The sequence below is a fragment of the Bos taurus genome, chromosome 8 (genome assembly GCF_002263795.3).
Source record: "Bos taurus isolate L1 Dominette 01449 registration number 42190680 breed Hereford chromosome 8, ARS-UCD2.0, whole genome shotgun sequence".
Taxonomy (NCBI): Eukaryota; Metazoa; Chordata; class Mammalia; order Artiodactyla; family Bovidae; genus Bos; species Bos taurus.
This window is the reverse complement of record NC_037335.1, coordinates 35214579-35237213: the sequence shown is the minus strand read 5'-3', so window position 1 is coordinate 35237213 and position 22635 is coordinate 35214579. Positions and strand designations below refer to the sequence as shown.

At 35.0% G+C, this 22635-nt stretch overlaps 1 protein-coding gene across 20 annotated transcripts in view; it reads right to left on the bottom strand.

The window, feature by feature from the left end:
- Positions 1-22635, bottom strand: part of PTPRD (protein tyrosine phosphatase receptor type D) — a 2536342-nt gene that overhangs the window by 1366533 nt on the left and 1147174 nt on the right. For all 20 annotated transcript variants that reach the window (XM_059889411.1, XM_059889419.1, XM_059889414.1 and 17 more), the window contains exon 7: positions 2641-2690. The gene's annotated coding sequence lies outside the window, so the exon portion shown is untranslated. The remainder of the gene's footprint in view (positions 1-2640; positions 2691-22635) is intronic.

Genomic DNA, 22635 nt, shown 5'->3' with positions numbered 1-22635 from the left:
AACTATAAATAGCTACATCAAATTGTTAAACACAAATATCAGTGTTGTCATGTTTATGTATGAATTTTACATTAAAAAGGTAACATATACACGGAGCATTTACTATCCTAATGAAAAGCTATCCAGCTAACTATCTTAAGTATACAAGATAATACCACAGAAGAATTATCCTTAATATCTTGAGATCATTAACTGTGAAATTCAAATGGTAATTTTAAACTACAGAAAAATATCTTAACAATCACTGCTAAGGTAAATATTTCTTAAATAGCACATAAAAATCCTAATCACATAAGAAATAAACTTAATAAACTAGAATAAATTAAAATGAAGAATTCTATCCATCAAAAGATACTATCACGAGATAAGAAATTCCACCAAATGGTTTTGTATACAGTGTATGTATCCAGTGTCATGCTGGGTAAATGTTTAAAAACTAGCTTTCCAAGAAAAAAGTTAAAGCCCGGTTTTCAAATGTTTGCCAATATATGTGATGTAAATGTTTCTACCATGGCACCTTTTCAAACTAATATGCAGCCTTCAAAATTCTTCACACAACAGTTGTCTCTTATGAATCAAGTTGATCCACTCCAGTATATTAGTGAATGTATCCAGCTTAGGATTCAATTTTCATATGCATATAATAAAAAAGGATAGATACAATAATTATATAAGGATATATAATATGACAAATAATTATAAAGTTTTTAATACCTTTAATATATTCAAATAAAAAAATTCCCTTTATACACATCAAATGAACTGAAATAGAAGAATGAAAAGTCTCAAATATTACTGAGATACTATACACTCAAATATACAGAGCAACCGAACTGATATCCTGCTGTTGAAACATGATATAACCACTTTGATAAAATGTCAGTATCTACTAAAGCAGAGCATATACATATCCTATATATCCAATAAAATATATACACAGATTCCCTAAAATACATGTTCCAAATGGCCATATAATTATTATTTATAAGAGCTGAAGTCTACCCAAATGCTTACAAATGAGGGAAAGGACCATAATCTGGATACAGTTTAATATTACACAGCAATGAGAATGAGTGATTCACCAATGCATACAATCTTACAAATGTAATTTAGAGAATAAGAAGCAAAGCAGTACATACCATATGTTTACATTTATAAAATGTGATTAAGTAAGCAAGGTAATCTATCCTTCTAGAATTCAAGATAGTGCATATGCTCTGTGGGTATAGTTACTAGAAAAGTAACTATATGAGGTGGGGTTTCATATACTCTTTTTATCCTTTTGTTTTTTAATTTCTATGAGTGCTTGTTAAATGGGTATGTTCATTTTATGGCAATTCACAGAGACTGTGCCCTGAGATACGAGCAATTCTTTCTATGTATGATATGCTTATATAAGAATATTAAAAAGACTAGAAATTCAAATAGATCTTACAAATATTTTGTACCATTTTTAAATTAAAATAACTTATCATTTCATTTAGTTATATTTGTAAACTACAAGCTACAAATTAAAGAACAAATTCTCAAGAATGAAATTATTGCTCTATTCATATCCAAATGAAATTTTATAAAAACATCTTCCATTATTAGCAGAGTCCTTGTGGTAGAGAAGATAATTCTAGGTGGTATTTTTTTTTTCTTTTTTTATAATCATACCTGGAATATTTCTAAGTAGCCTCACCAAAGAGAATACCTTTGAGTGCCCAGAGGTGGTTGTTGCCTATAGTCATTTAAAACAACTTCTTTAATATACATTTCAGTAATCCTGTTTTATCATATGAAACAATAATGCTATTTTATCAGATCAAGAAGAGATTTAGTTCATTGTCTCTGTGTTTCCGAAGATGTCATTTTTGCCCAAATATGAAATGTATGATACAAATGCCCATGCTATCTGCAATTTATATCTCAATTACAAGCTAAATCTTTATCAAGTTTACTATTAAGGAACAGATAGGTCCTGAAAATTCTCTTACTAAAATAACCCAATTAGTTTTACAACACAAACATAGTTTAGTTATATTCTGTAGTAATCAATTATAAATGCAAGCCATCTTCACACTTTTAACATGTTATTGAATGTATCAACCACATAAGTTAACAAATAAATAACATCCCCCAAATCACCTTAGAAAAGTTACTGCGTATTTCTTATCATTTCTATTTCTATAGTTATATGGTTTGCTTTCAACTCTCTAAAGCTCCAACATCAAACTTTCATAGAAGAACCCAATTTTGATAAATCCTGACAGGTGTTATATTTAACTTTCAATAACTCATTGCCCTAGTCATTGGCATCAAATAAACCTCACTATAAAAATTTTAATATATAATACTGTCATTTAGAGTCAAATAATTTTTCTCCATGGTATAAATCTTTACCTTTCTGAGCAAAGCTACAAATTCACTTAGGAATCTATCAAATACTGCATCAAATGACTATCAGTTGACTATATTACCATAATCTACTCAAGAACATAAACATTTGATAGAAAACATTGTATAGCTTCTTCAACATTTATGTAAAACTAAGGTAAAGTATCAAATTACCTAAGCAAATTCCCTTTACTGTTATTAATCAAGCAGAGGTAACAGGTAAATAAATCATACAACTTAGTATATTAATCATAATCTTACCACAGGCTCACAGGTTAGGAATTCAAAGAAAAAGTTCACCACCCTGAGACCTAAATAAAATACAACCAGAAATATTTTGTATTAGTAAAGATATTGCATTTTAATTTAAGATCATAAAATGTTAAATAGTGATTCAATATCATGAAAAAATTTATTTTATGTGTAATTAGTGCACATATTTTGACTACAATATTTGTCTAAAATAGCACTGCCATTACTCAATTCACATCAAATTATTGTGATTTGAAATTAATTACTCTAATTTCAGCTCTTTAATGAAGGGATGACAAACAAGCAGAGAATTTTTATTGTCTTTGCTTCTTGTGGGACTATGGGTGAGGGATATATTTGTAAACAAAATATATTTGCATATATTATTTTAGAAACTCTTCTCAGTTACACTCAGTTAACAGCGTCAAATACACACACACATATGCTATCATACACATGCATGCACACACGTGTACAAATATGGTTATTACACCACTGTCCAGTTGATGTGTTTTAATCAGTGGGTAATATATAGCTATTCATGAATATAAATCTTTTATGTTATCATTTTAAAGGTCACGTAGTATTCCATAGTTTGTTATACACCTTAAATTAAGATATTTAACAATAGCTCTTTATGAAACTGGTTATCGTTATTTTCACTGAATCAAGACATTTGATTACTATCACATGCTATCATATTTAGTAGTTAACATGCTTTGCAACAGTTTTATCATTTTGATGCAGTGGTAACTTACTAATCAACACATATTTACTAAGCCCTTAAATTTGCTTCCTGATAGGTAGATGCTGTTTTCTATCAACAAAATAAGGAAACTGAAGATTTAATTTCTACCCTCAGTGAAGAAATTAGTAGCATTTATGAACCTTTTAGAAAACTCATGAATGACATATATAGGCAGGTACACTTTGTGCCAGTTCCTTATGAGTGGTGTTGGTTTGGAGGATATGTTTCTCTCAGGTTTCTAACCATTAAATCTTTTTTTACTGCTAATGAAGGAAACATTATGTAACATAGTTTATCTGATAAAAATATTACTTAATTCTTAGTAGAAATCATGTGTGGAAATGATCTTGACAGTACTATGAACCACTTGAAGAATGAAATAAAATATTTCTAACATTCTTCTTATCCAATATTAGTGGAAAATAAACTAGTACTATCAATTAAGTGTAAATATTTACATTATTTTTTATGCAAATTGAAATGCACATGTGGAGTTAAATCTTCAATAATGCATGCTCAGAATTTCTTGGTCCAAGTCATTGAACCAACTGGTGGCAGAGACTTGACTGTACTCTGAGTCTCTGATTCTCTCAGTCCATTGTGTTTTCCTCCAGTTACTGGCCATGCCTTCAGGTCTCCTTGCTCCAAGTAATTATTCTGTTTAATAGCCCTCTATAGTTTCCTGTGGTCATGTATGGATGTGAGAGTTGGACTATGAAGAAGGCTGAGCGCCGAAGAATTGATGCTTTTGAACTGTGGTGTTGGAGAAGACTCTTGAGAGTCCCTTGGACTGCAAGGAGATCCAACCAGTCCATTCTGAAGGAGATCAGCCCTGGGATTTCTTTGGAAGGAATGATGCTAAAGCTGAAACTCCAGTACTTTGGCCACCTCATGTGAAGAGTTGACTCATTGGAAAAGACTCTGATGCTGGGAGGGATTGGGGGCAGGAGGAGAAGGGGATGACAGAGGATGAGATGGCTGGATGGCATTACTGACTCAATGGACGTGAGTCTGGGTGAACTCCGGGAGTTGGTGATGGACAGGGAGGCCTGGTGTGCTGTGATTCATGGGGTTGCAGAGTCGGACACGACTGAGCGACTGAACTGAACTGATAGATGTCTCTGCTGCCTATCCTTTTTGCTAATTCCAGTGCACATGGACTAACTTTGCAGATGTCCTAAACTCACTATTCAACTACTTTTTGCTTGCATTTTCCGTACAGGAGCAAGGAAGGAGAAGATGACTTGAAAAAGTCTACTTTCTGCTGATGTTGATTAAAAGGAAACCTTTCCTAGTTGATCTGAATGCTATTTGATCTGAATGCTTATACATCTTAAAGTCATTCAAAGAATTATAGTGACTTTTCCCCATCCTTACCTCTTTAATCAAGAGGTGCATCCAGTTAAATTTGAGGCACATGTTAAAAAGTTAAGTATTAGAAACAATATTTGGTTGAAGCTAAGTATTGCCATTGGGGAATGAACTCCTTGGATACACCAATAGAAATTTTTAATTGTTATTATTATTTCATTATTAAAATTTAAATTCAAGCTTTAAGATTTGACATTATACTATAGAAACAATAATTTCTTTTAGCACTATCTGATCAGATGTGAACTCCGGGAGTTGGTGATGGACAGGGAGGCCTGGCGTGCTGCGATTCATGGTGTCGCAAAGAGTCGGACACAACTGAGCGACTGATCTGATCTGATCTTATCAGATGTGTTGGATACTCAGACTCAAAGTCACTGCTCATGCTTAAATTCAGGGATTCTAGAAATGACATTTTTTTCAAAGACAAGGTCAAGCCAGGGAGGTGATTTTAGGCCTACAAGAAAGCCAAAGCAGAAATATAGCCTACCCCAACATTAATCTGGGGCTTCCCTATTGGCTCAGAGGTTAAAGAGTCTGCCTGGAATGCCAGAGACTGGGGTTCGATCCCTAGGTTGGGAAGATCTCCTGGAGAAGGAAATGGCAACCCACTCCAGTACTCTTGCCTGAAGAATTCTATGGAGGGAGGAGCCTGGTAGACTACAATCCATAGGGTCTCAAAGAGTTGGACATGACTGAGCGACCTCACTTCACTTCACTTAAAATTAATCTACCCTTTTCAGTTGATACTGAGTACTGAGTTACACTCAAAGAGGAGAGTCCATTTTAACAAGATATGAGTGACATAAATATTTGGTGGGGGTGGGGGGCAATTTGTGGTGAAGAATGAGCTATTAAACTGTCAGTGACATTGGCACTAGGCTAGTGTTGTCCTTGATGCATTTCTAGAAATTTTATTTCATATAATAAGATTCAGCTAAATGAATTTGATCAGATAAACCTCTTCCATTTGAACTATTTATATTTGGAGAAATAACCATTCAGAAAGAATGTATGCTTAAGCAAGTAAGCAAATTTCAGCAAAACAAAACAAAACATTATTGGTAATTCTGAAAGTCTAATATCCTAGACCTACAATAGTCAAGGAGGAATATTTCATAGTAATCCCAATATAACTGTCAAATTACTGCAGAAATCCTAAAGAGTTGTACTTGAATTAGTATTTCTATAGACTATAGCTATTAACTAATGGATTTATTGGATATGTGGCTGGAAAAATTCATGGAATTGGCATTTCAGAAGGTGATTTCTCTGATGTTAAGATGGTTTAAAGCACTTTATTTCTTCTTGGCTCAATTTTGCTGAAAGTTCAATTTTTAGAGGGAGTGACAGAAGGTTGAATTTTTAGATGATTTGGAAACCTAAACATTGGGGAGCTATTTTAAATTATTTAAAATATAATTACAAATTATTTTAAAGGCAGTCTGGCAGGTCTCATTAAAATGATATTTAGTTAGCAATGGATAAGTAACAATGCTAGGATCTCTATACTTTATTTCATATATCTTCAATTGGCATTCACTAAAATTTCTTCTGAGTATTTCTATTAATACAAAAATGACACTATTTTCCACATTTTCAGATAAAAAATGGAAGCTAACAGTTGCCTGTATATACTCTAAAATATCTTATCACTAATACACTGTGAAGTCAAAATTCAACTCAAGCTTAATTAAGTTCAGAATCTCAATTAAGTCATATGCCATAAATAATATTTACTAAAAATAAGAGATATATGAATCACAGCTTTAAATATTTTGAATGGGTCAACTAATTTAATTCTCAGCTCTGAGGAAGATATTATGTGAATATACTTATTACAGGAGTTGTTTTGTTGTTTTGGTTTTAATCCAGAGATGCTGGCATCAAATTCTGTGATATACAACACAGTTTCCACATGATATTTTACTACTGTGCAACATTCTTACAAGTGGTATTTATATTTATATATATATATATATACACACACATATATATATACTATGCTAAGTCACTTCAGTCATTTCCAACTCTGTGCGACCCCATAGACAGCAGCCCACCAGGCTCCCCCGTCCCTGGGATTCTCTAGGCAAGAACACTGGAGTGGGTTGCCATTTCCTTCTCTAATGCATGAAAGTGAAAAGTGAAAGTTAAGTCGCTCAGTCGTGTCCAACTCTTAGCAACCCCATGGATTGCAGCCTAACAGGCTCCTCTGTCCATGGGATTTTCCAAGCAAGAGTACTGGAGTGGGGTGCCATTGCCTTCTCCTATATATATATATATATATATATATATATATATATATACACATATATATTATATATTAGATTCGGAGGTCAGGTAATTAACACATTTCTTATATGTCTACAATCACCTTGGTGATTTAGTCGCTTTAGTCATGTCCAACTCTCTGTGACCCTGACCCTACGGTCTGAGTCCGCCAGGTTCCTCTGTCAATGGGATTCTTCAGGCGAGAATACTGGCATTAGTTGCCATCCCCTCCTCCAGGGGACCTTCCCAACACAGGGATCAAACCCGCATCTCTTATGTTTCCTGCATTGGCAAGCAGGTTCTTACCACTAACACCAACCTGGGAAGCTCCTACTATCACCACTTGGGAAGCCCCTACTAACAGCTTAGTGGATCCTAATATTAATAGTAATATTAATAGTTGTTAACATTGGTTGAATATCTACTATATGACAGGAAGTAGGTTAAGTACTTTAGGTTCAACTCATTTAATCGCTAGAACAATCCTATCAAATATGATTACCATTATTGTATAGATAAGACAATAGAGGGCTTCCAATGTGGCTCAGATGGTAAAGAATCTGCCTGCAATTCAGGAGATCCAGGTTTGATCCCTGGGTCAGGAAGATCCCCTGGAGAACGGAATGACAACCCACTCCAGTATTCTTGCCTGGAGAATTGCATGGACCGACGAGCCTGGTGGGCTACAGCCCATGGAGTTGCAAAGAGTTGGACAGGACTGGTCAACTAACATACATACACACACACACACACACACACACACATACACAAGACAATAGAGAAATTTAAAAATGTACCCAAGAGCATAGAGGTAGAAATGGTACAGATGAATTTCAAATACAAACTCTCTTACTCTATTAGTTACATGCAGCATAGAAATTCTGATTCTTTTAATGAGGAGGAAATGTGAAAGAAATTGAGTTTTCATTCTATTCTATTTAGAATGAAACTTAAAACTTCAAATCCATAAAGCAGAGATACAACTATACTCTCAAATTTTTAAAATAAATCTACCATAATAGTAAATAAATTCTTCCATCTTACAGCTCCAATGTATTATGATTAATTTTAGATAGATAGTTCCATAGTGCCTACCTTATTAAATGATAAATTGAAACTATACATGAATAGATATGCCAATTTCTAAAATTTTCTGCCAATGAATTTTAAAATACATTTGATTTTATATAAAATATGTACATTTTGTGCAATATATATGCAGTTTTTGTATAAGTTATGAGAAACGCTTTCTTGGGAAACCAGATAGCTGTCTATCTAGTTAGAAAATTGCAAATAATGTATTTTTTTTTTAAACCCAAAGTTTGAACTCTTAATTCTTTGAAGAGTGTCAAGCTTATCTACTCAGAAATGCAGTTCCCATTATAATTGCAGATTACATATATGAGAAAAAAAAAGTAGTTTCAATAAAGTCTGGCATATTGTAAAATCTCAGTAAATAACTAATAAACACCTACATAAATAATGCAATGCTTCAATATAGAAATAATTGCTACAGTTCCCAAGGAAGACAACAACCCTGTATTAAGGTGTTAGATTTTTACCTTAGCTCGGTAACACCCAAACTTTCTCAATGTCTTTTCAATGCCTAGATCATTTCTTTCAAAACAGATCTTAAATCCTGGCAAAGTTAGAGTGATAGCGATAAGTTTTGGAATTATCAACTCATCCCAAGATTAGATAATTTGTAAATATATTATTTAACTCTAACTGTAAACAACAGATACAGCTACATGAAGTTAACTCAATAATCCACTTATCTATTCAATAAATATTTACTGAGCAATTATGTGTCAGTCACTGTTATTCCAGAATATGAGGTTAAGTGATGAACAAGACAAATATGGTCTTTTCTCATATTTTTTATATCCTGGTTACAAATATGGCACTTAATGGTTTTATATTTTATTGCCTCCATCAAAAGCCACTACATATGCTGCCCTAAGAGTCTAAAATCTTTCATAAGGATTGTTCTTCAGGTATTCCAAATCTTAGCTTAATACATTTTAATAAGTTCAAGTGGGTTTAACACTATGACAGAGAGTTCCAGTTATCCTCCAATATTTATCTTTCCCTATTTTTATAAAGGGCTGCTGACTTTGAAGTAGGTTAATGGCTACTTGGAAAAAGATTCTTAGTCTTGGTGTTATGAGACTAAACTCTGGAAAATGCATGTGTGTGGAAGTAGAGCGAGTGACTTCTAAGAAGTGGCCCTGAATATAGACAACATACCCATCTTTCCCCCTATTCTCATTAATTCTCTAGCTGCTGCTGCTGCTGCTAAGTCGCTTCAGTTGTGTCCGACTCTGTGCGACCCCATAGAGGGCAGCCCACCAGGCTCCCCCATCCCTGGGATTCTCCAGGCAAGAACACTGGAGTGGGTTGTCATTTCCTTCTCCAATGCAGGAAAGTGAAAAGTGAAAGTGAAGTCGTTCAGTTGTGTCTGACTCCTAGTGACCCCATGGACTGCAGCCTACCAGGCTCCTCCGTCCATGGGATTTTCCAGGCATGAGTACTGGAGTGAGGTGCCATTGCCTTCTCCCAATCCTCTAGCTAGAATGCAGCATTAATGCCTGAAACTCTAGCTCCAGTGACTTTTTTTTTTTTAAATCATGAGAGGCTATCTACCGCCCCCCACCCCTGCTCCCTTAAACTCTACTCTGTAACAGTACAGTAATAACATATGGACTGAATCCTGGACAGGGTGTGTCATCTCAGGTTGGATGGAAAACCATTTGAATATCTGAGAAATTCTATAGACACAGAAAGCAGATTAGTGGTTTTCAGGGCCTGAAGGGTGAGCAGAAGGTGAATGACTGCCAATAGGTACAGGATTTCTTTTCAGATCATGAAAACATTATAAAATTAGATAGTGGTGCTGGTTGTGCAATGTTGTCTACCTGTACACTAAAGCCACTGGATTGTACACTTTAAAAAGTTTCATGAAAAAATAATCTTATGGTATGAGAATTATATCTTAATAAAGCTATTATAAAATTACTTGTACCTTGCATCACCTTATTAGTTTAATATGATCTCAAAGAATTTGGATACATTTTACTGTGACAGAAAACTAATTGTACAGCATATTCTTTGGGGACTCAAATTTGTCTGAACCTTTTAGTTTCCAACTATGCATTAACATGTTTGTATACATTAGAGAAAATTAAAATGACAAAAGATGACAATATTTCTTCCATGGTTTAAACTCTACTGAGGAAAGATGTTATTTGTGAATTAACTCCACAAATCATAATATCCCAGGGCTTCTGCAAAGATTTAATTATATAATTGGAAGATATTTGAAAACTCAAATGCATGACTAGGAAAAAAAAAAAAAAGTTGCCAAAAACATTATAGACTGGAATTTGTGTTTTAGGCTGTTGGTAGAGGAGCCTGGTAGGCTGCAGTCCATGGGGTCACTAAGAGTCGGACACGACTGAGCGACTTCACTTTCACTTTTCACTTTCATGCATTGGAGAAGGAAATGGCAGCCCACTCCAGTGTTCTTGCCTGGAGAATCCCAGGGATGAGGGAGCCTCGTGGGCTGCCGTCTATGGGGTCGCACAGAGTCGGACACGACTGAAGCGACTTAGCAGCAGCAGCAGCAGCAGAGGTGCCTTTGATATTTTTGTAACTGAACAACTATTTGCTTTGAAACTGTGCTTACAAAAATACAAAATGTTAAAACCTCTAACTAAAGTTTTATCCTCATTTAAAAAAGTATCAAATTAAAGTAATTATTACAAATATGTCTGGTGTTGGGGAGATACAGAAATAACATCAAGCAATCCAAATTGAAAGTAGGTATTTACATGTTTTAAACTAAAATGTATAGATCCTCACATTTAATATTTTGACTCTTAATATCACTATCCTTAAACATGTCACTCCAAATTATTCAAAATATTAAAATTTTATAAAAATTTTGTTGTGTTCATATGATCGGCAACAATAACTTCCAACTACAAATGGGGGCATTATAAAGAGATTATCCAAATTCTTTTTCAAGAGTGACAATGTCATACCATAATTTTCCTAAGTTGACATTCAGCTGTATTAATTAATAGAGTTTCAGAAATAATAATGTTCATCATAAAAGTCATTGTGTTATAGATATCTATACATTTGGGAAGAAATTAAAATTGTAAACTGTAACTTCCGGCATAATATCACAATCTTTTCATTACTGGAGTTGGTTATGTTAAGAAATCTGTAAGAACCTATGAAAGTTCATAGAACTGGTTTAACTTTATACAAATTATTCAGTAACTATAGAAACATTAATTTTCATCTCACATCAACTGTTGCCAAAGCTCTGATAAACTCTGGAGCTTCAGTTCTGCAGCTGCCATCATTACTCTTAGATCCTTCTCTCTCCCTGTTCTCAAAACAGAGCTGTATTGGGGCCTCACAGTCCCTTTCTAGCTATTTCTGCATAATTGGATACTTGAATCAGATCAGATCAGATCAGTCGCTCAGTCGTGTCTGACTTTTACCCCCTGGAAATACCCAGTATTCCTCCTGCTTTTCCTTTCACCATTTTCATGGCAATTACCAACACAGAAGTAGAAGTAAAGTGTATGTCAGTGCCTCTCAAACTTAAAAGTACATACTTCTGAAATACACCTGAAAATCACTTGTGATTCTTAATAAACTGTAGATTCTCACGGAAGTTCTGGACTTGTAAGAACCAGACTCTCATGGTCTGTTCCAGAATTAAGGACCAGAACCTTCATTTTAACCATATGGGCAAGGTTTTTAAACCACAGGTCCTTTATCTCTTAAAATGAGGTAGTTTTAGATCATGTACTCTGAAACCTCTCTGTCTCCATTTAATTTCCCTTTCACTCTAATCCTCCCCAGCTCAGTGAAATGATGTTCCATAAAATTGTCTCCTCTAATCCTTGGAAAAGAAAGTTGCTATACCAAAATGTTTGCTTCCTGCTTTGCTATTCTACCATACAACTAGCCATATGTGTTGCTCCTGTTTCATCATCATTATCATTTCTTAACAATTACCTACCCATTACATTCCTAATAGCCACTAAAGTGAAATATTTCCAATCTCTCCTCTTTTTCTGTCCTTTTTCTATATTTCATTCTCTCTTCTGCTATGACATAATTTGCTCATACATTTTAAGTGGATTAAAGTTATTCATGTTAACAACTTCAATTTTTATATCTCTAATTAAATAATGCACCTATATATTCATCCATTCCTCATTTATTACTTTATATTCAAGAAAACAAAGGTCCATCTAGTCAAAGCAATGATTTTCCCAGTAGTCATGTATGGATGTGAGAGTTGGACCATAAAGAAAGCTGAGTGCTAAAGAGTTGATACTTTTGAACTGTGGTGTTGGGAGAAGACTCTTGAGAGTCCCTTGGACTTCAAGGAGATCCAACCAGTCCATCCTAAAGGAAATGAGTTCTGAATACTCATTGGAAGGACTGATGTTGAAACTGAAACTCCAATACTGTGGCCACCTGATGCAAAGAACTGACTCACTGGAAAAGACCCTGATGCTGGGAACGATTGAGGGTAAGAAGAAAAGAGGACAACAGAGGATGAGATGGTTAGATGGCATCACCGACTCAATGGATTTGAGTTTGAGTAAGCTCCGGGAGTTGGTGTTGGACAGGGAGGCCTGGAGTGCTGCAGACCATGGGGTTGCAAAGAGTCAGACACGACTGAGGGACTGAAATGATTCAAGAAAAAAGACTTTCTCTCCTTCTTGTATTCTTATTTTCATCGTCTTTTGCCTATCCTAACTTCACCTTTTATGCTTTTTCTAATGACAATTTCTCATTCTCCATTTAATTGTTCCTTTCAACCTATAATTTCAAGCCTTTCTTTTCCTGGAGAACTTTGCCTTTGACCCACTTACTTCTTCAAGCTTCCATCTTTTACTTTGCTTTTGGGTGGGCAGTCTATACTTACTTGCTATACATAACAATATGTTGTTTACCCTAATAATGATAATGACATTCTCCATCGATTATCTCCAATACTGCCAAAACACCAGATCACGTTCTTTTTTAAAGTCATCATCACCCTCAAATAACTAACAGCAGGTGTACTTGTCGACTATTCTTCCTTCCTTCAAGTCTCTTATTCCAGTGATTCCATCAGTGCCTTACTTGTTATTTTTAGGTTTTGCTTTTGTATTTAATATTCTGATGAATACAACTTCAGGATTTTGCTGTGCTTTTTTTTCTCCTTCCTAAGGATCTTTAAATGTAGGCAGTCTTGCAGCATGTTTATGTTCAGCACCAAGCACAAGGCCCAGGGATGTGCCTATGCTTGGGGATTTTCAAATGAATTATGTGAATCAGTGTACTGGTGTATTTTATGACTTTCATGTTTCTATGTCTTCCATATCTGAAATTACCCTCATACTCATGACTTCAGGTACCAGCTCTATGGGTAGTATTTCCAAACCCGTTTTTACAGATCTGCCTGTAGTCCCCAGTTCAAGTTCTATTTTCCAACTTTGTGGTAGACATTTCAACATACCTATGGCACAGTTAACTTGAAGTCAAAATGTCCAAAACAAAATCCATTCCTGTCTTGCCAAAACCCACTCTACTCTCTGGATTCTACTGATACCTCTAATGTCATTTTTTCAACTTCTTTGGCATATAACATTACAGCTATAACACTAAAATATATATAACATTTATTATATATGACATTATATAACACTTTAAGGTATACAATGTGTTGAATCAAAACATTTTTGTATCCCGGTAAGATTATAACTAAAACCTCAGCTAACATCTCCATCATACAAAAATATTATTATTCTTTTTGTGGTGAGATCACTTAAAATCTACTCTCTTAGCAATTTTTTTATGTATAATATGGTATTGTTGACTATAATTACAATGCTGTGATTAGATTCCTGCAACTTATTCACTTTCTAACTGAAAATCTATTATTTGACATGTCACTATTCTCCCTACCTCCTAAACCATGTACGCTCTGATTGGAGGTTGTGAGTAACAGAAAGCTGGAGGTAGGTTAACTAGAGCAGGGCACTCAATGTGATTGACTGGGGAGCATTTTTGGCTTTCTCTAGTTGGTTTTGAGGAGAAGGTAATGGCACCCCACTCCAGTACTCTTGCCTGGAAAATCCCATGGATGGAGGAGCCTAGTAGGCTGCAGTCCATGGGGTCGCTAAGAGTCGGACACGACTGAGCAACTTCACTTTCACTTTTCACTTTCATGCATTGGAGATGGAAATGGCAATCCATTCCAGTGCTCTTGCCTTGGAGAATCCGAGGGACAGGGGAGCCTGGTGGGCTCCCCATCTATGGGGTTGCACAGAGTCAGACAGGACTGAAGCGACTTAGCAGCAGCAGCAGCAGCAGCAGTGGCTGGTTTTGAGTTGGAAGCAGGAGACAAACATTAACAAAGTTGGTAATCACTCACTTGAAAATATCCTGAAAGTGCTGGACTTTCCTAACCACACTGAGCCAACTGATGCAAAAGTTGTGGCTTGGATTCCTAGGCTTATTGATCAGAGCTTTAGTGTCATATATGGTCTTATTTTTGTCCACTTATGACTCCACTTATGTCTCTCATGACTATTTTTCTCCTCCAATTACAGGGAAATTCTTCAACTAATTATTAAGTGAGCCATTTATAATACATTGATGAATGTTTGTTAATACAACAAAAATCTAATACAATTGGCATCATGAGAATTATTATGTGACTATAAATGCATAATAAAGTTGTAATTTCTGCAGCACGTGGGCCCAGTCATGGGTCATTGACGCTACAGCGTGGGCTCAGTGGTTGTGGCACATGGGCTTAGTTGCTCCATGGCATGTGGAATCTTCCAGGACTGGGAATTGAACCCATGTCCCTTGCATTGGCAGTGCTGAAGTTACTGAAGCCCACCTGCCTAGAGCCTGTGGTCCAGCAAGAGAAGCCAGCACAATGAGAAGCCCACATACCACAAGGAAGAGTAGCCTCCTCTGGCCACAACCAGAGAAAGATTGCACAAAGCAACAAAGACCTAATGTAGCCAAAAATAAAGTAAATAAATATTAAATAAAAAAGAAAACCAACAAGAACCTAGTGTATAGCAATGGAACTCTGCTTAATGTTATGTGGCATCCTGGATAGGAGGGGAGTTTGGGGGAGAATGGACACATGTATATATAAGTCTGAATCCCTTGCTGTTCATACGATACTATCACAACATGGTTAATCAGCTATATCTCAATAAAAAGCTAAAAAAAGTAAAGATGGGGTAATTTGAGTACCAACAAAATAATAAAGTTGAAATTTTTATGAATTGAGTTTTATGTACCAAAGTATGTTTTTTTATATCAAATATGTTTTTATTGAACATTCTTATGTCTCCTACTTATCAACTATTCAATATGAAACATATTCAAACTGCATTAAAGATAATTTAATTTGTCTCAATACTTAAGATATTTTCCCTAGGATTCTATGAGGGAAAATATCTGTCTTTCAACAACTTAAATACTAGGTTTCTTTATTTCTTAACTAGAAGAACCCATGAATATTTTCATACTTCTCCACCTTTTCTATTACGTAGGCTAGATGTTGTTAAGTAAAAGAGATCTACCCAGATCTAATGCACTTAGATCTAATCTACTTAGCCCTGAATCCATTTGTAGGCTATCTTGACAACTGTCTATTAAAAATAGAGAGAGAAATTTTTTTTCTTTAATATGATTTCTATAATCTTTTATTCAATAGCATAGGAGATATATTTTACCAGTGTTTGAAGAAATTTTTAGCCATGCCCTTGTTCTCACAATTAGCAAGTATTTATTGAACATCTATCATGTATCTAAATATAATATCAGACAATGGGAAAAACAAAGCATTACCCCCTTTTTTATGATGTTTAGTTAGAGAAGACATTTAGTTTAGAGAAGCCAGTCTATCAGATCAATGTTAAACAATAAAGGAGGAGAAAATGTGTATAAAGAGACAAAATATATGGTACAAATAGAACTTTTGTACATAGAGAGACAAGGGAGGAAAAAGCAGAACTTTATCTAGAGGAAAACAAACTTGGGATCAAATCCTAGCTGTATCGTGTCTGGCAAGTCATTTAATTTACTGAGGCATCATTAATAATTATAATTGACAATAATAATGATGATAGCAAACACATGTGAGGATTACATGTGTTACAGGATTTTTCATACACTAGTCAATTTAATCAGTCTTCCAAACAAATCCAAGTGGTAGATACTTATATCTATTTTATAAGTAAGTTAACTGAGGAACACAGAAATAAGGAACTCAAGGACATAGATCTAGTCAGGAGAGGAGTCTGCTAATGATATAGTCTCATTGGTCACCATAATTTATTTGAAATAATTTAAAGGACCTCTATGGTAACTGACTCTTGGTATCTGTCCCCACAAATATCCATTTGTTTCCTTCCAACTGAGTACAAGTTACCATGCCTGCTTCTCAAACTTCAGAGTATATCAGAATGGCTGAAGGGGTTGATTGTACAGATATTTGGGCCCTGCCCCCATAGTTTCTGATTCTGTAGTGGGGATTACAATCCCAAATTTTGAATTTCTAACAAGATCCTAAGGCGTGCTGCTGCTGCAGCATCCTACTTTGAGAACCACTGAGTCAGTACTTACTAACAGATCACACTTATCTGGTCTTGGCCTCTTAAGTTCTAAATCTAATAAAATTCTGTTTTGAGAACAAAGTAAATACAACAGATTAGTTAGCAAATAGAAAAATGCCCATGTAAGTTATTTACATTTGTAATAATCAAATCTGGTTAAAACGTATAAAATAAAACCCAAATGGAAACAAAATCCAGTTGGCTAAATATACCATACCAATCACCTACTGTGGGATAATTTATAATGTTTCTACTTTTTGAAGTACATTTACAAATTAGAATCATGGAGCAAATATTGTTCTATAATCTTTTTTTTCCCATAGTGCAATCTATCAAAATCATTTTCTGTTCTGACACAATATGAGTTCCATAAGAGCAGAGGGTTTGTTTCCTTTGTGGATACATCCCAAGTATTTAGGACAGCATCTAACATGTGCCTGGAGAATCCCAGGGACGGGGGAGCCTGGTGGGCTGCCGTCTCTGGGGTCGCACTGAGTTGGACACGACTGAAGCAACTTAGCAGCAGCAGCAGCAGCAACATGTAGAAGTTGTTCCTAAATGTTTGCATGTCTCATTATTTCTTTTGGTTTACAGGAATTACTGAGTTTAAAAATATAAATGGTTTTACAACTTTGGATTGGTATTACCAAATGACCTCCAGGAAGACTAAACTAGTCTCCACTCTCACCAGCCTGGAGGACTTGTGCACATGTCCCTTCCTCCTAAACACTCCTGCATCAGCCAATAGTAACATTTATTGCTACGTGTTTACCATATGTTGTTTTTCAAATTTTAGCATCTCTAAAATCAGGATGTGTACACAATGGAGTATTTTAGTTTTGTTTTTTTGTTTTTTTCCTTTTGTACAACTCTATAAAATAATGATTTGTCTTTATAATTCTGTCACATTTTAGGAAAAACAAAATCCAGTGACACATAAATCTTAGTGCTGCATTTGTAAACACTAGTCATAATTACTTCAAAAGCTATCTAATACTGTTAAAATTTTGAAAGATCACTGGAACACTAGGTGATGAATGTTGTCATAGGCTGCTGATTAACTTCCTGAGAAGTATCTTACTTTCCATGTGCTTACTGAGGAATCAGAAACAAGAGGACCTGTCTTAATGACCTCAGATCAATATTATGTGTCTTGTGCTTTAAAAAGATAGGAGATAAAGAGAACATGTTACAAGATTTAAATTAAAAAAAAAACAACTTAAAAAAAAGAACATGTTAAGAAATAAATGAAACTATGTTAATACAGATGCAACCAAATCCCTGTAATATTTCCATGGGAAAAAAATGTATAAAGTCTTTAAGAGAAGATAGCTCAGTTGGTAAAGAGCTCTCCTGCAATGCAGAAGACCCCAGTTTGATTCCTGGGTCAGGAAGATCTCCTGGAGAAGGGATAATCTACCCACTCCAGTATTCTTGGCTTCCCTTGTGGCTGAACTGGCAAAGAATCTGCCTGCAAAGAGGGAGACCTAGGTTCAATACCTGGGTTGGGAAGATCCCCTGGAGAAGGGAAAGGCTACCCACTCCAGTATTCTAGCTTGGACAATTCCATGGACTGTATAGCCCATGGGGTTGCAAAGAGTCGGACATGACTGAGTGACTTTCACTAAGTGACTTTACTGAATTTATCTGACATATGCTATAATGGCAGTGTTGATTTTACTCTCAAATATTAAAATTAATAACATACCTTGTGGGCTACAGTCCATGGGGTCACAAAGAGTGAGACACAGCTGACCAACTAAGCACAGCACAATAACATACCAGATAAAACTATTGCATGTTTTTTCACCATTACATAATTTTCAACGTTTTAAATCTTTAAAAGTAAATATTTCTTTGGTCAGTTACTTAGAAATAAGAAAGATGAAATGGTGTGGATTGCTGCATAAAGAATAAGCATAAGAATGGTCTAGTTCATTAGTGATACATACAAAAATTTTTTAATCTGATATTTTTGGCCACAAAACTGAAAATATCTTATTGGAATGAAATATTAATTTTTTTCCTAAGACTCAGTTTCTCCAAATGGGGATACAAAGAGTTCATACCTCATTACTAGAACTAATGGATACAATGCATGTAAAGTGTGTAGAAAAGTTAGGGCGTATAACAAGTATTCAACAAATAGCAACTATCTCACAATGACATTGATGATTAAAATATTTAGAAAATCAATCTATGCACCTGCTCTAAGCTTTAATTTCTCTTTTCATGTTTACTTCTGTAATTAACAGAGAATTCATAGCAGTAGTGGTATAACTGCCCACCTTCATAAACATGGACATAGAAAAGAAAAAAAAAATTAGCTTCCTTTCCATTGCTGTGAAAGGGGGAAGGAATGCAAATATGTATAAGTATACCAAAGATTATATCTATATTCACCTCTGCAAAGGTTTAACTACTCAGCAATTTTTCTCACTGAGGAAAGGGAAATGTGTTTTGTTGTTTCTGTTGTTATTTTTCCTTGGATTTTGACAGTCAATTAAGGGCTCCTTATAAGAGAATATGATGAGAATGGGGTTTGAAGCAAGAGGGAATGCCTCCAAAGGAGACTGTTGAGAATATGGGAGGGAATTATTGCAGATTACAAGAAGGTTGGAGGACAAATGTCAAGTGATTGAGCGTGAGGGCATTCCCAGGGAGCACCCTCAAGAACAAAGGGAGTTCTGCTAAGAAAGGAGAGAATCCTCTGTCTTAAAAGTCAGACCTAAGGGAGAACCAAAGTGAAGGTAGTGGAGGAAGGTCAGCCATTTTCCACCTGATCATCAGTCTTTGTTGGATTGAAATTCTCCAGTAATCTAGTTGTCACTTGGAGAAACTGTTCTTTAACACCTCATGCCACCAACTGACTGTGCAGGAAGAGAGACACCCTTTATGAATTAGTTCAGTATCCTTTTCACTACTTTCCAAAAGCATCTACTTCCCAAAGACCTGCAGCCAGAGTGCAAAGGCCAAAGGCGGTTGGAGTGCTGTCCATCTACTGAAGTAGTAGTAGAGGATAACATCTGTACATGGACAATGGATGGCAGGAAATAACACAGTATTTACAATTCTATAGCATTTCTGTGCATTAAAGATGTCAGTTCAGTATGAACCAATTTAGAATCAAAGAAGGAACACTTGATAGTCGAGTCAAAAATAAAAATAAACATTCAAAGATAAATATATTAGAGATATTTCCTTAGACACAAATGTTAGTGTCTTGCCAATTCTCAAGATGAGTGATGTAATAGAAGTAACGAAAAACACCACTCCTATTAGCTCCAGTGCCAAATATTTTGTCCCTTGGAGTTTGAGTGTAATCCCATGAACATACATGTCCTTTGCAGGAATTTGTATTTAACTAGGAAAAAAAATTGTATTTGTACTTTAGAACACATATATTTATGTATGTGCAAAGGAATACATGTGTACATTATCACTATGCTTAAGTTAAATAGGTATTAGTTTATATAGATTGTGTTTATTCTAAGCCTTGGTCAAATGCCAAACTTAAAATATAGGTAATATTAAAAGTACCTTTAGTGAATACTTTCTGAGCAGAGAGGCCAGATAAAATAAACAGCGTGATAACCAAATAATTCCTGAATAATTCTTATTTGAGTGTTCTACATGTTACACATGTATTATACATAAACACATTTATATAGTCAATAAAATATTCAGAGATACACTTTCCATTTCCTTAATGTTTCTTGAAGAGATGATGTCACATTGTATCATCTCTATATTTTCCATTGTACACTTTATAGAAAACCATATTTTCTCTTCTATTTAGAGAGGTTGACGGTTACTGTTAATACACAGAAATATATTTTAAAATGCCACTAGACCTTCATATATAATTTGTAATGTTAGCATGACTAGCATGACTTTCCTGAGACTAGCAAAATGTACAAAAAATGATTGATTGCTAATATTCTTTCATCATTCAGTGACAAATCAAAAGCTGAAATAATACAGTCTAGGATATGGTTAAATATTAAGACTTCATTGTGTGCACTAGTCCATATTCTTCAAACCAAGATCTAAATTGCCTAAGAGGACTATTGTGTATGAATTAGACGGTGAATTGAACTATTATTAGCTTAAATTCATTTTAAATATTTGGATACATATATATAAAACACATTCTGCTCTCAATTTTAAAAAAGTCATTCAGATTATAAATTAGTATATATGATATTATTCACAATCACAGAAGTCAGTACACAAAATTAATCATGAAATTTGTATCCATCATTTTGGTAAGATTATTCTGCTCTGAAGGAACTGGATGGGTCAGAGAAAGAAAATACCTCAGACTGAGAAAGCAAGTATTTAGCCGGAATGGAGACGCAATGACTTCTGTCAAAGTAGCTGTAGGTGAGAAGCTCTCAGTGGTCTCTCAAAAACTAACAGAATTGAGAAGAGAGAAAACAGCCCTTAAACACATGCCCAGTCTCTAACATTGAAGTGGGGGTGAAGGCAAGGAGAAAGATCAAAATCATATTTAAGAGCAAAAAGTGGGAAAAGAGAAAACATATAACCACCTCCATTGCTGAGTATCAGCCCATCCAAGTAAGAAAGGGGAAAAGCCCTTAACTCTGAACAAAGTTAAAAATGTTTATTACTATAGTATAATAACAGCATGTTAATTATACTGAATGAGGAATATTTTCTATGTAAAAGTGACAGAAAAGTTATGGGCCGCAGTTTAAATTTCATTTAGGAATAAAGAACTAGTCCCATACATTAACCATAAAAAAAAGGAAACAAAAATACTAAAGTTGCTTCAGGATGACATTCTTTGAGTATGGACTATTTATGATGATTATAGAAATAATTCATACTTAGAGAACTACTTATGAGCAAACGTATCATATAATTGCAAAAACTAAAGTAGGGGAGAATTTTATAAAGCTAGGGAAAGTCAACAGTGAAGTATGGCAGAAAAGTCAAGACATAAAACAGTAAAAAAAAAAAAAAAAAACAGTGGTTTGTGGGGGAAAAACTGTCATTGATAATGATGGAGAAAGCAATTTGGTCAAGAGTGCAAGTGGGGAAACGAAACAGGTGGACAAGAAAGAGAGGCAACAGAAATACACATATTTGTAAAGTTGGCAGTAAATAGAGAAGTAATAATATATATAATAGAATGGACAATGACAAATACTAAATCAGTAGTGTTGGTAAAAGAATGCACGCTGCTGCTAAGTCACTTCAGTCGTGTCCGACTCTGTGCGACCCTAGAGACGGCAGCCCACCAGGCTCCCCCGTCCCTGGGATTCTCCAGGCAAGAACACTGGAGTGGGCTGCCATTTTCCTTCTCCAATGCAGGAAAGTAAAAAGTGAAAGTGAAATTGCTCGGTGGTGTCCAACTCTTAGCGACCCCATGGACTGCAGCCTACCAGGCTCCTCCGTCCATGGGATTTTCCAGGCAAGAGTACTGGAGTAGGTTGCCACTGCCTTCTCTGAAAGAATGCACATCCTTCCCTAAATTTCCTTACTATTCAAACTAAATTTTTTTGTCGTGTCATAGTTTTCATTATTCCTGTTACTCATATAAAGGTTAAATGCCAAAAAACTTATGTGTCTAAATTAAAAACTTTTTTCCTACAAACTATTATATAGTCAGGATTTCAAGATTTCAGCAACTCTAAAGAAATTCCAAAAGGCTTTCTTAGAAATCAGATTTCATGGTAGCTTATTCTGTTCACCTATGATATAATTCATTTTTGCTGTCTTAAGTTATATTCACCAGAAAATGTGTGAGATGATAAAAGCCTACAGTTTTATGCCAATAAGTTTGGGTGATTTATTCCACAGAAACAAAAGAACTAATATAAGGCAAATAAAGGAATAAGCAGTCAAAAAATACAGCAGTGTGAAAAGTACCATAAAGGAACAATGGGGAAAAAGACATAGGAAATCAACTCTGTTATCAAG